This window comes from Prionailurus bengalensis, chromosome C2, assembly GCF_016509475.1.
Source record: "Prionailurus bengalensis isolate Pbe53 chromosome C2, Fcat_Pben_1.1_paternal_pri, whole genome shotgun sequence".
Classification (NCBI taxonomy): Eukaryota; Metazoa; Chordata; class Mammalia; order Carnivora; family Felidae; genus Prionailurus; species Prionailurus bengalensis.
In genome coordinates, this window is record NC_057350.1 from 72,642,759 (window position 1) to 72,658,280 (window position 15,522).

The 15,522-nt window shown below is 44.2% G+C and overlaps 1 pseudogene; it reads left to right on the plus strand.

The window, feature by feature from the left end:
• Window positions 1-11,015: 11,015 nt before the first annotated feature.
• LOC122490987 lies at window positions 11,016-12,100 on the plus strand (annotated as a pseudogene).
• The last annotated feature ends 3,422 nt before the right edge of the window (window positions 12,101-15,522 follow it).

Sequence of the window (15,522 nt, forward strand, 5' to 3'; positions counted from 1 at the left end):
CAGTCAGTTGGGTGTCCGACTTCGGCTCAGGTCATGATCTCACGGTTCATGAGTTCAAGCCCCACATCTGGCTCTGTGCTGACACCTCAGAGCCTGGAGCCTGCTTTGGATTCTGTGTGTCTGTGTGTGTGTGTGTGTGTGTGTGTGTCTGCCGCTCCCCTGCTCACACTCTGTTTCTCTCTCAAAAAATAAAAAAGAAAAAGAAAAAAAAAGAAATGATCTTAATTCCGTATTGTCAAATTTAACCTATAAACCACTATAAACTTAGAATTATTTTCTTGTTGATAGTTGCAATTGTAATAGCTGTGATTACAATTACATAGAATTATAATTTCAGAATAGTTTAAATAGTAATTATATAATAGTATATATTATATGTTATATATATTAATATATAATAATAATAACCCAAATCACAAGAATTTCTATCACATAATCATAAGCCAATCTTCTCAATTCTTAATTTGAGCTGATATTATTTCACCTGTAAAAATTTATTGGTTAGGGGTGCCTGGGTGGCTCAGTGAGTTAAGTGTCCAACTTCAGCTCAGGTCATGATCTCACGGTTTGAGCCCCCCTTGTCTCCCTCTCTCTTTGCCCCTCCCCTGCTCACACTCTATCTCTCTCTGTCTCTCTCTCAAAAATAAATAAACATTAAAAAATTTTTAAAAATATTGTTTATTAATGTTTCCACTAATATCTTCGGCATGTTTTATTTGTGCATTTATTTATTTTTCTCCATATCATTCCAATTTTAGCATATGTGCTACCGAAACGAGCACTGGCATGTTTTAAATATTTCAGGTTTCCTGTATTATTATCAAGTTTTGGCTAACATTTAACTTTTGTTCTTGTATGTGTTTCCAGGCCAGAAGTATACCCCAAAACACTATTTCAGGATATCAGACACAACTCTCTCTGAAGAGAGCTCTATCACTCATGTAACTCATTTCCTTCTAGGGTGGGGGACTCTAATTTTTGACTGGTGCCAGTTGGATTGCAGTTCTCATTTCCTTGGGGTCCAGCAGCTTTGCTCACAGCTGCACATCATGTGGTCCTATTCTTTTTTATTTTTATTTTTTTTAACGTTTATTTATTTTTGAGACAGAGAGAGACAGAGCATGAACGGTGGAGGGGCAGAGAGAGAGGGAGACACAGAATCAGAAGCAGGCTCCAGGCTCTGAGCCATCAGCCCAGAGCCCAACGCGGGGCTCGAACTCACGGACCACGAGATCGTGACCTGAGCTGAAGTCGGACGCTCAACCGACTGAGCCACGCAGGCGCCCCTCGTGTGGTCCTATTCTAACAGGAGTTGTTGCCGTCATTGCTTTCTGCTAGTTCCAGGAAAATCCTCATTTTTACCTTTCCAAATCCCAATACCTCCTTCTCTCCACTGCCTCTCCTCTTTCCCCCATCAACTTTTCCAACTTACAGAGGTTTTTTTGTATGCCCCCTCCCCCCCAACCATTTGGAGGGGTTCTTGAATGCAAGTGTTCCTGACTGCAACCAACAGAAACTAATTGTGCGTCCTTTGGGCAGGGAAGGAATTCTTGGAAGGATAGTAGGTAGGTGTCAATGTGAGGCTGAAGATCTTGGTGAGCAAATGAACAGCACCAAGGGGAGGTGGGCAGCTGTAAGGACAGCCGTGGTCATGCCATGGGGACAGCCTGCTTGGAAGGCTGTGTCACTGTGGCTGCTGAGCACTGCCCCTGGCACTGCTGCCATCATTGCCTCAGACATCAGAGGCTGCCGCTGTCACCTCTGGAACAGTCAGCTTCTTTGCATCGCTTCCTCCAGACCCATGGTTCTAAGCACAGACTCAGATGGTTGAGCCTGGATCATGCAATCATACACTAATTTCCAAGGCATGGGGCTCTGTTTCCTACCACAGCCGTGCAAAGAAAGACTACATAGTAAGGGGGTTTGGATGCCGACCACTTCTCAAAAACAACCCAGCAAATACTATTATAGATCCAAGTCTTAGGTAAATGGTGTTCTTTTCCCCAAACAGAAGAAGGGAGTCATTTCTGCTCTCAAAGGAATGAATGTCCCTTTCTCTTTCACAAGGAATACCAGCTGCCTGGAGTTTTCTGATATATACTGACATATAATTAATTTTTATAGTTAAACGATATGAATTTGTAAATATTTATATGTTTATTATCTTTATATTACACTTAAAATAATTGGATAATATATTATATTAATATAGTATAATTAATCTATGTTAATGGTCTCCTTAGCAACCATCTCCAACATAGGATTAGGATAATTGTATTAAAAAAAATTTTTTTTTAACGTTTATTTATTTTGGAGACAGAGAGAGAGCATGAACAGGGGAGGGGCAGAGAGAGAGGGAGACACAGAATCTGAAACAGGCTCCAGGCTCTGAGCCGTCAGCACAGAGCCCGATGTGGGGCTCGAACTCACGGACTGTGAGATCATGACCTGAACCGAAGTCAGATGCTTAACGGACCAAGCCACCCAGGCGCCCCAAGGATAATTGTATTTTAAATAAGAAATGTACGGCACTCGCTCCAGCAGCCCGTATGCTAAGATTGGAATGATAAATAAGAAATCTATAACTTCAAAATCTCTAAAACGTAACATTTAAAAACATTTAAACAGGGGTGCCTTGGTGGCTCAGTCGGTTAAGTGTCTGACTTTGGCTCAGGGCATGATCTCTCCGTCCGTGAGTTCAAGCCCTGCTTCAGGCTCTGTGCTAACAGCTCAGAGCCTGGAGCCTGCTTCAGATTCTCTCTGCCCCTCCCCCACTAGTGGTCTGTCAATCTCTGAAAAATAAATACACATTTAAAAAAATGTTTTAAGCCACATTTAAACAGATGTTAAAGGGAGTGTTCAATAGTAGGGAAATATTTTTGCTTTGGAAGGCTAAATGTATGTACTTGAAATACTCCATAGCTACAAAGAGAAACTCTGCACACTTTCAAGGATACTGTGGTCAAATACTACGTCAGTCTGTCACTTAGCATAAGGTTTTTGAGCATTAAGATGTTGACAGTTGCTCTAATATCTCATCTGCTTTAGAGTGTAATAGTTAGGAAACAAGATGTTTTCCATAAATGTATTTTCCAGGTAACTGGGTGTCAACCTCAGCACTGATTTTTTTCACTCTGATTGTTTTAAAATTCTTTTTTTATGTTTATTTATTTGTTTTGAGAGAGAAAGTGTGTGCAGGCATGCTCATACACACAAGCAAGGGAGAGGCACAGAGAGAGGGAAAGAGAGAATCCCAAGCAGCCTCCACACTCAGAGCCGAGCCCACGCGAGACTCAACCTCACAACCACGAGATCATGACCTGAGCTGAAATTAAGAGTCGGTCGCTTAACCCACTGGGCCACTCAGAGAGTTCACAGAGTTGTACACCCATCACCACAATCAATTTTAGAACATTTTCGTCACTTCAGAAAGAAACTCCCTACCCATTAACGCTCTCTCCCCAACACTCTTCAAGCCCCAGACCTACGTAACTGCTAATCTTTCCATTTCTATAGATTTGCCTATTCTGGACATGTCATATAAATTGAATCATGTATGTGGCCTTTTGTGACTGACTTCTTTCACTTAGTATGTTTTCAAGGTTCATCTGTGTTGTAGCATGTATCAGAACTTTATTCTTTTTATGGTCGGATAATATTCCATTGTACAGATATACCACATTTTGTCTTTCTACGTATCCTTCAATGGTTGTTTTCGCTGTTTCCACTTTTTGGCTATCGCAAATACTGCTGTTAGGAACATTCGTGCATACATTTTTATATGGCCCTACATTTTCATTTCTTTTGGGTACCTACAAATGGAATGGCTGGGTCATGTGATAACTCCATGTTTAACCCTTTGAGAAACTGCCAGACAATTTTCCAAAGTTTCTGCACCACTTCACATGCCTGACAGAGACGTGTGTGAGGGTCCCAGTCTCTCCCCATCTTCGCCAGTACTTGTTATCCGTCTTTTTATTTTAGCCATCCTGGTGGGTGTGAAGTGATATCTCATTGTGGTTTTGAGTTGCATTTTCCTGATGACAAATGATGTTGAGCGTCTCTTCATGTGCTTATTGGTCATTTGCATATCTTCTGGAGAAATGTATGTTCACCTTCTTTGCCCATTTTTTAATTGGTTTATTTGTGTTTTTGTTATTGAGCTGTAAGAATTCTTTATGTAAGTTAGTCTGTTCTTGATGACCTAGAGCCCTGTTACGAGCATCAATGACTGAGGGTCACTGCGCATGGGTTATAGACCCCTGCAGGGCTGTCTGCCCTATTTTAAAGGGCAACATGGCATGGTCAGGAGGAAGTAAAAGCAGTTACAAAAGCATGTCCTTGTATATTTATGTTTATCTTTTTTTCTTACTCTCTGCCATCACCCGTTATTCTCAAAGGGGATAAAGAAAGAAATATTTATTATTACTCTAGGTAGAGGCTGAGGATGACTCAGTTTATCCCATGTATGAGGTGCCCGTCTTTGAGACAGCATTCTGCTGTGTTTTGGTTAATGACAGTTGCCAGAAATTTGATTTCTGGAAGAATTAGGTGGCATTTTACATAAGTAGAGGTAAGAAATTGAATACGATGGGATTAATGAGGGCAGGGTTTGGGGGAGGTGAGTCTTCAGTGAAATCACTAAGGTAGTGACAATAACCTGGTGGAGAAGAGGAGATCCCTGCAGGAGGGACTTTGCAAGATGTGTATGGGAAATGCATCGTGGGTGCAACAGATCTTGGTAACTATGGTGAGAAGCAATGAAGAGGAAGAATGTCCTTCAGAGTGGTGAAGTTTGCCTGAATTCAGCCTTTGCACTCAGTAGTAATAATTGGTTCTGACAGGTCAATCATCCTCTGTCGTGCTAGTGTGAGAAAAAAAAAAAAAAAGATCACTCCTCCCTGTTTCCGCTCACCAGCTTCCCCTCCTCTGAGGACCCCACCCTGCCCCCAGCTTGTGGCTAAACTGCCCAATTGCCAATTAAAACCCACACTTCCCAGCATGCCTTGCACAACCCAGAAGCCCCCATCCCCACCATTCATTCTGTTCATCAGCTGAAAGCAGCCGTAGCAAATCAGCTTCCAGATTCAGGGCGCCTACCACAGGGCCTTTCGCTCTCTGGGGGCCTCTCCTCACTACCTCCCCTGACTGTGGCTGAACCTGCTACCACTTGATAGCAAACCACACTTGACACAGGAACAGGGAGGAGAATGGGGCCCAATGCTCTACGCCTCTACAAAATCAACAAAGTTGTGCTTCTTCTCCTCCCACAACAGGCTGCTTCTGAGCCTTCCGCCCTTCCTTCCTCTCTCCCAGGGTCTCAGGAGGCCTGGCAGGGCCCCCAGTGGTAGTCTTCTTTTTGATGTGTAGAGCTTCTGGGGGTGGGTGCGTGTAAAATGAATTGGAGAGCTTTTGACTGGTGCTCTGTAGCAGTTTGTATGCGCTTTGCCCCACGCCAAGGCCTCTTGGGTCTCCAGAACCAGCACTTTCTTCTCTCTCTGGTGCTCCCTCCCTTCTGAACTCTCCCTGTTTGAGGAATCCCACCGCCACTTTTTTTTTTTTTTTTTTTTTTTTTTTTTTGGATTCTTTTGCTTCCCTGAGCAGCCAGGACCTTGTCTCATGCTTAGGCCTTTGCTTCTCCTGGCATGCTAGAATGCCCTAGCTGTTGGGAAACACGGGCAGACTGTGGAGCAAGCCAGGCTTCAAATCCTGACACGAGTCCGCCATTCTGAAATCTCTGAAAATCAAAGGTGTTTTTGTTTGTTTTGCTTTGTTTGTTTTTGGTGTCTTTTGTTTTGTTTTGTCTTGTTTTGGTGAGTTTGGCACAAACTTACTGGCTTGCAAAACCTGACCTGAACTGACAAAACCCTATTTTGCTCACTTTATCGTTTGCCCACTTAGTATAAATATTCATGTTTGTTGAAAAAATATTAATTTGTTGATTTTGGGGTGTGGTTCTAGACCCTGTTGAAAGAATTAGCTAGCATATGCACTGTGTTACCCTTGTAAATCAAGAAAGATCATGATTTTTTGAGACACTTTTGGCCCCAGAATTTTAGGATGGGTTATTTTGGACCTGTACTATAATGCAACACAGAAGAGGACTGGATAATTGTAGACATCCAAGTGAGAGAACACCACAGAGCTGATCAAAATCACAGCCATGAAAACTTAAGGGTATAGGAAGATAATTGCAATGCATTGTTATAAATTATTTATGTAAATTTTTAAAAGAACACATGGAATCTGAACTTTATATTTATTTCTGAGAGAGAGAGAGAGAGAGAGAGAGAGAGAAGAGAGCATGCACAAGCGGGGGAGGGGCAGAGAGAGAGGGAGACAAGGAATCCAAAGCAGGCTCCAGGCTATCAGTACAGAGCCCCATGCAGAGCTCAAAACCATGAATTGGGAGATCATGACCTGAGCTGAAGTCAGTTGCTTAACTGAATGAGCCACCAGGTGCCCCTAAACTTTATATTTAAAAAAAACATATTACTTATGCATAGAAGAAGCTTGGAATGCAACATACCATAATGTTAATAGAGAGTTGTCTCTGTATTGTGCCTCCATGGTTGATTTTCTTCTTTTTAGCCTTTCCAGTGTCTGTGTAATGCTGTTATAGTCAGCAATTTTTTTTAAAAAAACCACTAACTGACTAAAAACAAGTTGGTACTAACACTTTTTACTTTGTGGCCTTGGGCAAGACGTGCGACCAACCACATGACCCCAATTTTCTCTTCTGTAATTTAAGACTATCAGTACCTACTTCACAGAGTTGTTGAGGGACAATGTATGTACCTAGGCAGGTGGCCATGATTTTTGGACCTCATGTCAAGGTCTGCTTTATCCTCCACCAGACGTGGGCTGCCCATTGTTTTCTTACAATAGCACAGGGCAAGTTCCCCACACCTTGCCTGCTATGACTCCTTGTAAGCAGGGATGATCAATCAACAGTCCATTCAGGTCTGTCTGTCAGTTGCCTTGCCGTCTTGTAGTCTTCTTCTTCTTTTTCTTCTTCTTCTTCTTCTTCAAGTTTATTTATTTATTTTGAGTGGAAAAAAAGAGAGCAGGAGAGGGACAGAGAGGGGCCGAGAGAGAGGGAGATGGAATCCCAAGCAGGCCCCATGCTGTCAGCACAGAGCCCAATATGGGGCTTGAACTCACAAACCGTGAGATCATGACCTGAGCTGAACTTGGCTGCTTAACCGACTGAGCCACCCAGGTGCCCCACGTTGCCTTGACTTCTGCCACATGCAGAGGGTTTTCCACTCTGCCAAGTCTTATGCCAGTTGTGGACTCGATCCCATCTCTGCTCATCTCTACCTGATCCCTCTGCCAGGGAAAATAGATATGTTTATATGGCACCGCATGCTGTGCGAGAGATATTCAGCACTGACCCTTCCTTTCTTTCATTACCTTATTTCTTGAAAGAGCAGTTGTCCCTCCCTGTGTTTATTTTCATTTGCCTAGGCACTAATTAACCAGCACCCTGGGTCCTGACCCCACCCCTCTACTTAAAAACTGCCGCTTTGAAGATCATTCATTTGCTAGTCCACGTACACATACAAGCACCTGATGTGTGTCAGCAGTGAATAAAAGTTCTTTCCTTCAGGGGCACCCAATCTAGTTGGAGAGGCAGACAATTAGTGAGTACATTTATAAGATGTTAGCCAGTGACATGAATTTAAAAATGTTATGAAGAAAAATTAAAGTAAGGGAAAAGAAAGTGATGCAGGGGTGCCCTTTTAGATGCTATGTTCAAGGAAAGCCTCCTTGAGGAGGTGGCATTTGAGCAGAGGCCTAAAGGAAATTAGGGAGTGTGGTGTTTGGCTATCTGGCGGAGGGAGAGGGCATTCCAGGCCTAGGAAAGAGCAAATGGCAAAAGCCCTGAGACAGAAGCCTGCTTGGCTCAAGTGAGGAGCTATCAGGAGGACAATATGCTCTGAGTGGAGCAAATGAGGAGGAAAGTGTTAGGGTATGAAATCAGAAGGACAGAGAGGGGACCTCTAGGTTCACAGCCCTCCCAGGAGGGTAATCTGAAAGCCCTCCCTCGTGTAATCTGAAACTGGCCCCTGTACTCAGAGGGCAGGGAGAGACCTAAGAAAGGGCAGGCTGCTCAGGGTTGGTAGGTGGCAATGTTAATAATAGGTATGGGAACTTACATACAAGTCCTGTCCTGAGCAGCAGCAGCAAGATGAATGGATCCCTGCACCCACCCTCCAATATGAAAAGTTTATAAGGAGGACCCGACTGGGCACATAGATACCATGCAGGTGTTTTCAACATCACATCACCATTTCAAGGCTCTGTCCTTCGAGGAGACTCTGGGAGTGGGAAAGGAAAGTGGAACCCATATTCCAAAGGACAGGGGAGGGAAAGAGGAGCCTGTGAGTGCCTAGGTCCAGCTCATGGGTCTGTCAGTGATCATGTCTTTTTTGATCACATTCCCCAACAGAACCAGATCACACAAGGCGTTGAGCCCATGATAAAGACTGAGATTTAATTTATTTTATTATTTTATTTTATTTTATTTTATTTTATTTTATTTTATTATTTATTTTGAGAGAGAGAGAGGGAGAGAGAGAATCCCAAGCAGGCTCCACCCTGTCAGCACAGAGCCCAACGTGGAACTCAATCACGACCCAAGCCAAAATCAAGAGATGCTTAACCAACTGAACCACCCAGTTCCCCCAGTAAGGACTCAGATTTATATTCATCAATTGTGAAAAAGGATTTCTCAATGACCAATAAGTGACTTTTCTTAAATCTTCAACCTCTCCAACTGCTCTAGAGCAAATGACACTTCAACCTTCATTCATTTAAGAAATTTTCTGTTGCTAGAGGCACCTGGGTGGCTCAGTAGGTTGAGCTTCTGACTTCGGCTCAGCTCGTGATCTCACAGTTCTTGAGTTCAAGCCCCATAATGGGCTTGCCGCTGTCACACTGTCAGCACAGAGCCCACATTGGATCCTCTGTCCCCTTCTCTCTGCCCCTCCCCCACTTGTGCTCTTTCCAAAAATAACAATAATAAACATTAAAAAAAATTCTGTTGCTAAAAAACAAAACAAAGAAACAAAGGTTCCCTGGATGGTTCAGCCCATTGGGCATCAGACTCCATTGGGCTGGGGTCATGATCTCACAGTTCATGGGATCGAGCCCTGCATTGGGCTCCATGATGGCAACGCAGAGCCTGCTTGGAATTCTCTCTCTTTCTCTCTCTCTCTCTCTCTCCCTCTCTCCCCCCACCTCTCTCTATGCCCCTCCCCTGCTCTCTCTGTCCCTCTCAAAATAAATAAGCATTCAAACAAACAAACGGAAACAGACTCATGCAGAAAACAATCTGGTGGTTGTGAGAAGGAAGGGGTGGGGCGATGGGAAAAATAGGAGACGGGGATTTAAAAGGTATAAGATACATCAAGGAGATGTAGTGCACAGCATTAGGGAATATAGTTAACAATATTGTAACAACTTCGTATGGTGACAGGTGGTAGCTAGTCTTCTCACAGTGATCACTTCTTCCTCTATGTAGATATTGAATCACTATATTGTACCCCTGAAACTAATACAATATTGTATGTATTGTTCACCAACAACACTTCAATAAAAAGAAAGAAAGAAAGAAAGAAAGAAAGAAAGAAAGAAAGAAAGAAAAACCTTTGCTGGGCACCCACTAGGTGCTAGACCAGGTATTGTTAGGGATGCATACCAATGTGAACAAACCATAGTCCCTGCCTGCCAGGACCCCCTGCCCCCGGAAAGGCAGAAGTGGAACAAGAACTGCCCGTGTGCAGCACTGGACAGAAGAACCTTGATCAGACTCCTGCAGACGTGCAGAGAGATGCCATCACCTCTCCTACAGTCTCTCCTTGGCATGACTTTATCTCATGCATCACCTTCCTGATCTCTCCTTCGGTCTTTGACCCCACACCCAGTCCCATCTTGTAAGCATGCAGTTCAGATGCTGCCTTTTCCACAAAGCTTCCTTTGGAGTCACCCAATAGTCATGCACCTTTCTCCCATGACTCTCCCAGCACCTGTCTTTGCATGATTCATTCCCTCCCAACTCTGCCCTGAACTGAACCATGCCTATCCTGTGTGTCCCTCCCCATCAGTGTCACAGTGCTAGCTGCACCTTGGCACTGCCAGGATACTTCTGCAGGAATCTTGTCATCTTTGCCCCACACGAAATCTTTGATCATATGTTGATACTGTCAGTATTTCTAGAAAAGAAAGAGGCAGGGGCAGGGTCCACAGGGAGGTCAGTTACTGGAATTAGTGGCTGAGTGAGGCCATGGGCTCATTATCCTAGGAGAGCTTTGTGAATTGTGTAAGTCTCCACCTCATGGGCAACAAGGAGCAGGAGGAGCTGACCTGAGGATTTGAGACCCACCCCCTCCCCAAACGGTTACAGCAGAGGAGTAAACAAGCCAAGAAGGACCTTCAGCCAAGCCACCCTCCCTCACCCTCAGTCATTGCATTGAACCCTAAGCTTTTCCAGGACTGGCATCATGAGGGGTTGAGTGGTTCCACTGTGGGCGGTGGCCTCTCCTCTTTCCGTTTTTGACTTTTGGTTCTTAAAAACTACATTCCAAACGAGGGAAATGAAACTACTGAAGACTCTCCCCCAGCAGCCGGCTGATGTGGGGCAAGAGAACAATTCCCAGTTAAGGCCCCAAAGGAAATCCCCTCCCTGTCATGTGCCGAGGCCAGGAAAGTGGGGGAGGCACCAGCTCATTGCTTGGCCAGGCCCAGCTACCAAGGTATAGGGCCAGATGGAAGGGCTGCCCTGTCTGTGGTTGGGGCAGAGAACCCAAGGTGGACTAGAAAACACCACAGGGAGATCTCGGTGGGGAGGCTTTGCAGAGGAGGAGAACCCAAGCAATGCCTTGGGGATGGGGAGGGTTGGGGTAGGCGGAGGAGAGGCCATTGCAAATAAGGGAAGCCTCTGACAGAGGGAATCCAGAGTGGGGAACATTTGTTCTGTGTTTAGGAAAATTGTGAGCAGACCAGATTGGATGAACCCACTCTCTTCACTGAAAGGAAAGAAGGCTAAGAGCAAGAAGGTAGTCCCAGCCCCCACTGTCGTCAAAACTCAGGAGGCCAAGAAGGTGGTCAATCTCCTGTTTGAGAAAAGGCCCACAAATTTTGGCATCAGATAGGACATCCAGCCCAAAAGCGACCTCACCTGCTTCTTCAAATGGCCCCACTACATCTGGCTGCAGAGGCAAAGCCTCTTCTCTAGAAACATCTAAAAGTGCCTCTCATGGGGATGCCTGGGTGGTTCAGTCGGTGGAGTGTCTGACTTTGGCTCAGGTCATGATGTCTCGGTTTGTGAGTTCAAACCCCGTGTCAGGCTCTGTGCTGACAGCTCGGATCCTGGAGCCTGCTTTGGATTCTGTGTCTCCGTCTCTCTCTGCCCCTCCCCCACTTGTGCTCTGTCTGTCTGTCTATCAAAAATAAATAAAATGTAACAAAAAAATTTTTTTTAAGTGCCTCTCATGATTAACCAGGTCACCCAGGCCTTGGACCGCCAAACAGCTATTCAACTGCTTAAGCTGGCCCACAAATACAGACCAGAGACAAAGCAAGAGAAGAAGCAGATATTGTTGGCCTGGGATGAGAAGAAAGCTGCCAGCAAAGGGCATGCCCCCCTCGGTGGCCACCTGTCCTTCAAGCTGGGGTTAAAACTGTCACCACCTTAATGGAAAATAAGAAGTCTCTGCTGGTAGTGATTGCACATGATGTGGATCCCATTGAGTCGGTTGTCTTCCTGCCTGCCCTATGTCATAAGATGAGGGTCCCCCACTGCATCATCAAGGTGAAGGCCAGACTAGGGCATCTTGTCTACAGGAAGACCTGCACCAATGTTGCCTTCACACAGGATAACTCGGAAGACAAAGGTGCTCTGGCTAAGCTGATGGAAACCATTAGGACCAATTACAATGACAGAAATGATGACATTCACTGTCACTGAGGAGGTAACGTCCTGGGTCCAAAGTCGATGGCTCACATCGCCAAATTGGAAAAACCAAAGGCTAAAGAACTGGCCACCAAACCGGGCTGAGTGTGTGCTGTTGAATGTTCTGTACATCAAAGTCATAAAGAGTTCTCTTTCAAAAAAAAACAAAAAAGACTGGTTGAAACCCACTTGTAGACACATGTTGAAGTGTGGGAGGTGACAATGACTAGAGGCTGGAGGCAAGACCAGGCTACAGGAGGCACCTGGACTTTCTCCCCCGGTTGACAAGTGTCCAGCTTCTTGCTTTCACCTCACATCTCCTCAGAAACCCTGGTGTCCTGCTTGACACTAAATTTGGCTTTGTTACAGTTGAGCAGGAGATGGGTACAAACTCACATATGGAGCAGGCTCAAAGAAAAAGGCTCAGAGTCCCCCAGACTGTCACCATCCCAAGGAGGGATGTGCTTGGCTAGGGCAGGGCTGGATGCAAGGTTGAACTCCAGAGGAAGTACCCTGATCCCCTCTGTCTCGACCAGCCTGCTTGGGAAGGGGTCCAATCCTGGGCTCTGCAGCCAGGGCTACAGCCTTGCTGGCATGAAAAGTGATCTGTCTTCAGCTGCAAAGCAACATTGGTTTCAACTGGAAGTCTTAGGTCCTTCCAGCTCGCTCTAGAGCTGTTGGCGCAATTTGCCAACAGACTGGCCTGTCTCCACACATCCATGAAGACCATTGGTTTTGTAAACGTTTTTGTTTTTGTTTTTTGAGGGGGTGGCCACTGCCTTTCTTAAGAGAAATTCTGTGAAGAATCTCAAAGCATAAAACATTTAAAAGTAGAATTGTTTGAGATGAGGAGGTAATGAAATGCCCGGAGTCCCACCAAGCAGTCCTTAGGCGCCTCTGAGGAACCCTTAAACTCGTTGAACCTGGTTTTAAGGTAAGAAAGGCAATGGCAAGCCGTGAAAGTGCGTTAAGCAGGGAGTGAGACGATCGGATACACATTTTAGAAAGACGCCTGCGGCAACTGGGTGGAATCTACATCGGAGACAGAGAGCCCTGACAGAGAGACAGGAAGCTACTGAAATGATCCAGACAGGAATTGATGAATCTAGACCCAGGACAGTGGCAGAAAGGATGAAGAGTAAGTTTGGATTCCGAGTTAGAATCAGTACGAATGGGTGGCCAATTGGATGCGAGGGGTAAAGTCTTCCCATGAACAGTGACAGCCAAACAGGGAGAGAAACTGGCTGGGACAAAGGATAAAAATTCAGTTTAGGATATATTGCGTTGCAGCCACTCTGGGAGGAGTTGACTGACCAGCAGACAGTGAAAAACAAAAGTCTGGATCCTACTGGGAAGATCTTGGGAGAGAACGTTGGAGCTGGAGATTGTAATTCAGGAGTTATCAACATACAGGTTGACACAAAAGACACGTGAGTAGAAAATGCATCCCACAAGAAGAAAAAGGCCTGGAAGAGAAACTTCGTTCTCTTCCATTTGACTTTTATTGAGTTTTTTCATTAATGTCATCATTATTACCATTATGAATGAATATTTTACGGCGCAAAGACAATTTTCTGGGTATTTGGAGCAGGAACGACTTACTCTTGTTCTCTTAGGATGGACATTCCAAGAATAATAATGCCATACAGAATCACAAATCAACAGGCTACAAGAGATGTGAGCCAGCCCTCCAGGACACTTTAACCCTCTAGCTCTGATGGGAAAGAACAGAACTGAAGATCCCTTCCCTGACTCCTACTGTGGTTGCCTGCATTTCTCACTTGGGATGCAGCAGACACTATAAATATTTTGCCTTCTCCACTAGATTCAAGTTCCTCGAGAACAGGAGCAATGAGGTAATGCACAGAAAGCTCTTAGCATAGTAGTGCCTGACAGCCGATGGTGGCTATTATTAGCTCAATTATTCTTTTGACCTCTTGGCAAGAGTTGGCAGGGAAATTTGTACATATAAGGAAAAAAACTTAATCCATGCAACCTATGATCAAGAAGTTCATGGCACTTGATGGGGAACCTGGTGGCTCAGTCTTTGGCTCAGGTCATGATCTCACAGTTTATGAGTTCGAGTCTTTGGCTCAGGTCGTGATCTCGTGGTTCATGAGTTTGAGTCTCATGCTGGGCTCTGTGCTGAGAGCCTGCTTAGAATTCGTGTCTTCTTCTCTTTCTCTCTGCCCCTCTCCCTCTCACATTCTGTCTCTCTCTCTCACAAAGTAAATAAATATTAAAAAAAATTTTTTTTAAGTTCATGGTACTCAAAAAGTTCACCACAAAACAATTTCTGTGTCTTTTTCTTTTTTTGATATGTGGGACACATAAAAGGAGATTATTAATAAACTATCTGAGTGGATGACTCTTCCAAAGGTGGACTCTCTCCTGATCAGAAAAAAATGCATATCCTACCCATATCCCAGTCTGCTCCTGCTTGACCCTGGGCTATAACCATGGGGAAGAGTTTCTGGGTCAGCAGAGCTCATAGGAATTGGTTCACCACCCTTCAAAATCTCTAAGGCAAGAGAGTCGAAATGGATTAAAGACCTAAATGTGAGACCTGAAACCATAAAAATCATAGAAGAGAGCACAGGCAGTAGCTTCTCTGACACTGGCCATTTTTCTAGATAGGTCCTTTGACGCAAGGGAAACAAAAGCAAAAATAAACTGTTAGGACTATGTCAAAATAAAAAGCTTCTGCACAGCAAAGGAAACAAGCAACAAAACAAAACTAAAAGACAACCTACTGAATGCAGAAGATATTTGCAAATGACATCTGAAAAAAGGTTAATATCCAAAATATATGAAGAACTTACACACCTCAACCACCCAAATAATCCAATTAAAAATGGGCAGAAGACATGAACAGACATGTTCATCATTACTTACCAGGGAAATGCAAATCAAAACTACAATGAGATAGCACTCATATCTGTCTGAGTGGCTAAAATGAAAAACATAAGAAACAACAAGTGCTGGCGAGGATGTGGAGAAAAAGGAACCTTTGTGCACTGTTAGTGGGAATGCAAACTGGTGCAGCCACTGTGGAAAATAGTATGGAGGTTCCTCAAGAAGTTAAAAATAGAACTACCCTATGAGCCAGCAGAATACTGGGTATTTACGCAAAGAATCCAAAAATACTAATTCAAAGGGATATATGCTTCCTTATGTTTCTAGAAGCAATATTTACAATAGCCAAACTATCGATGCAGCCCAAACGTCCATCAATTGATGAATGGATAAAGATGTGGTATATATACCCAATGGACTATTACTCAGCCATAAAAAAGAATGAAATCTTGCCATTTGCAACCACATGGATTAAGCTACAAAGTATAATGCTAAGCAAAATAAGTCAGAGAAAGACAAATACCATATGACTTCGCTCATGTTAATTTAAGAAACAAAACAAATGAGCAAAGGGGAAAAAAAAAGAGGGAGAGGCAAACCAAGAAAAACACTAACTATAGAGAACAAACTGATGGTTACCAGAGGGGAGGTGGGTGGGGGAATGGGTGAAAATAGGCAATGCGGATTAAGGAGTGCACTTGTGATCA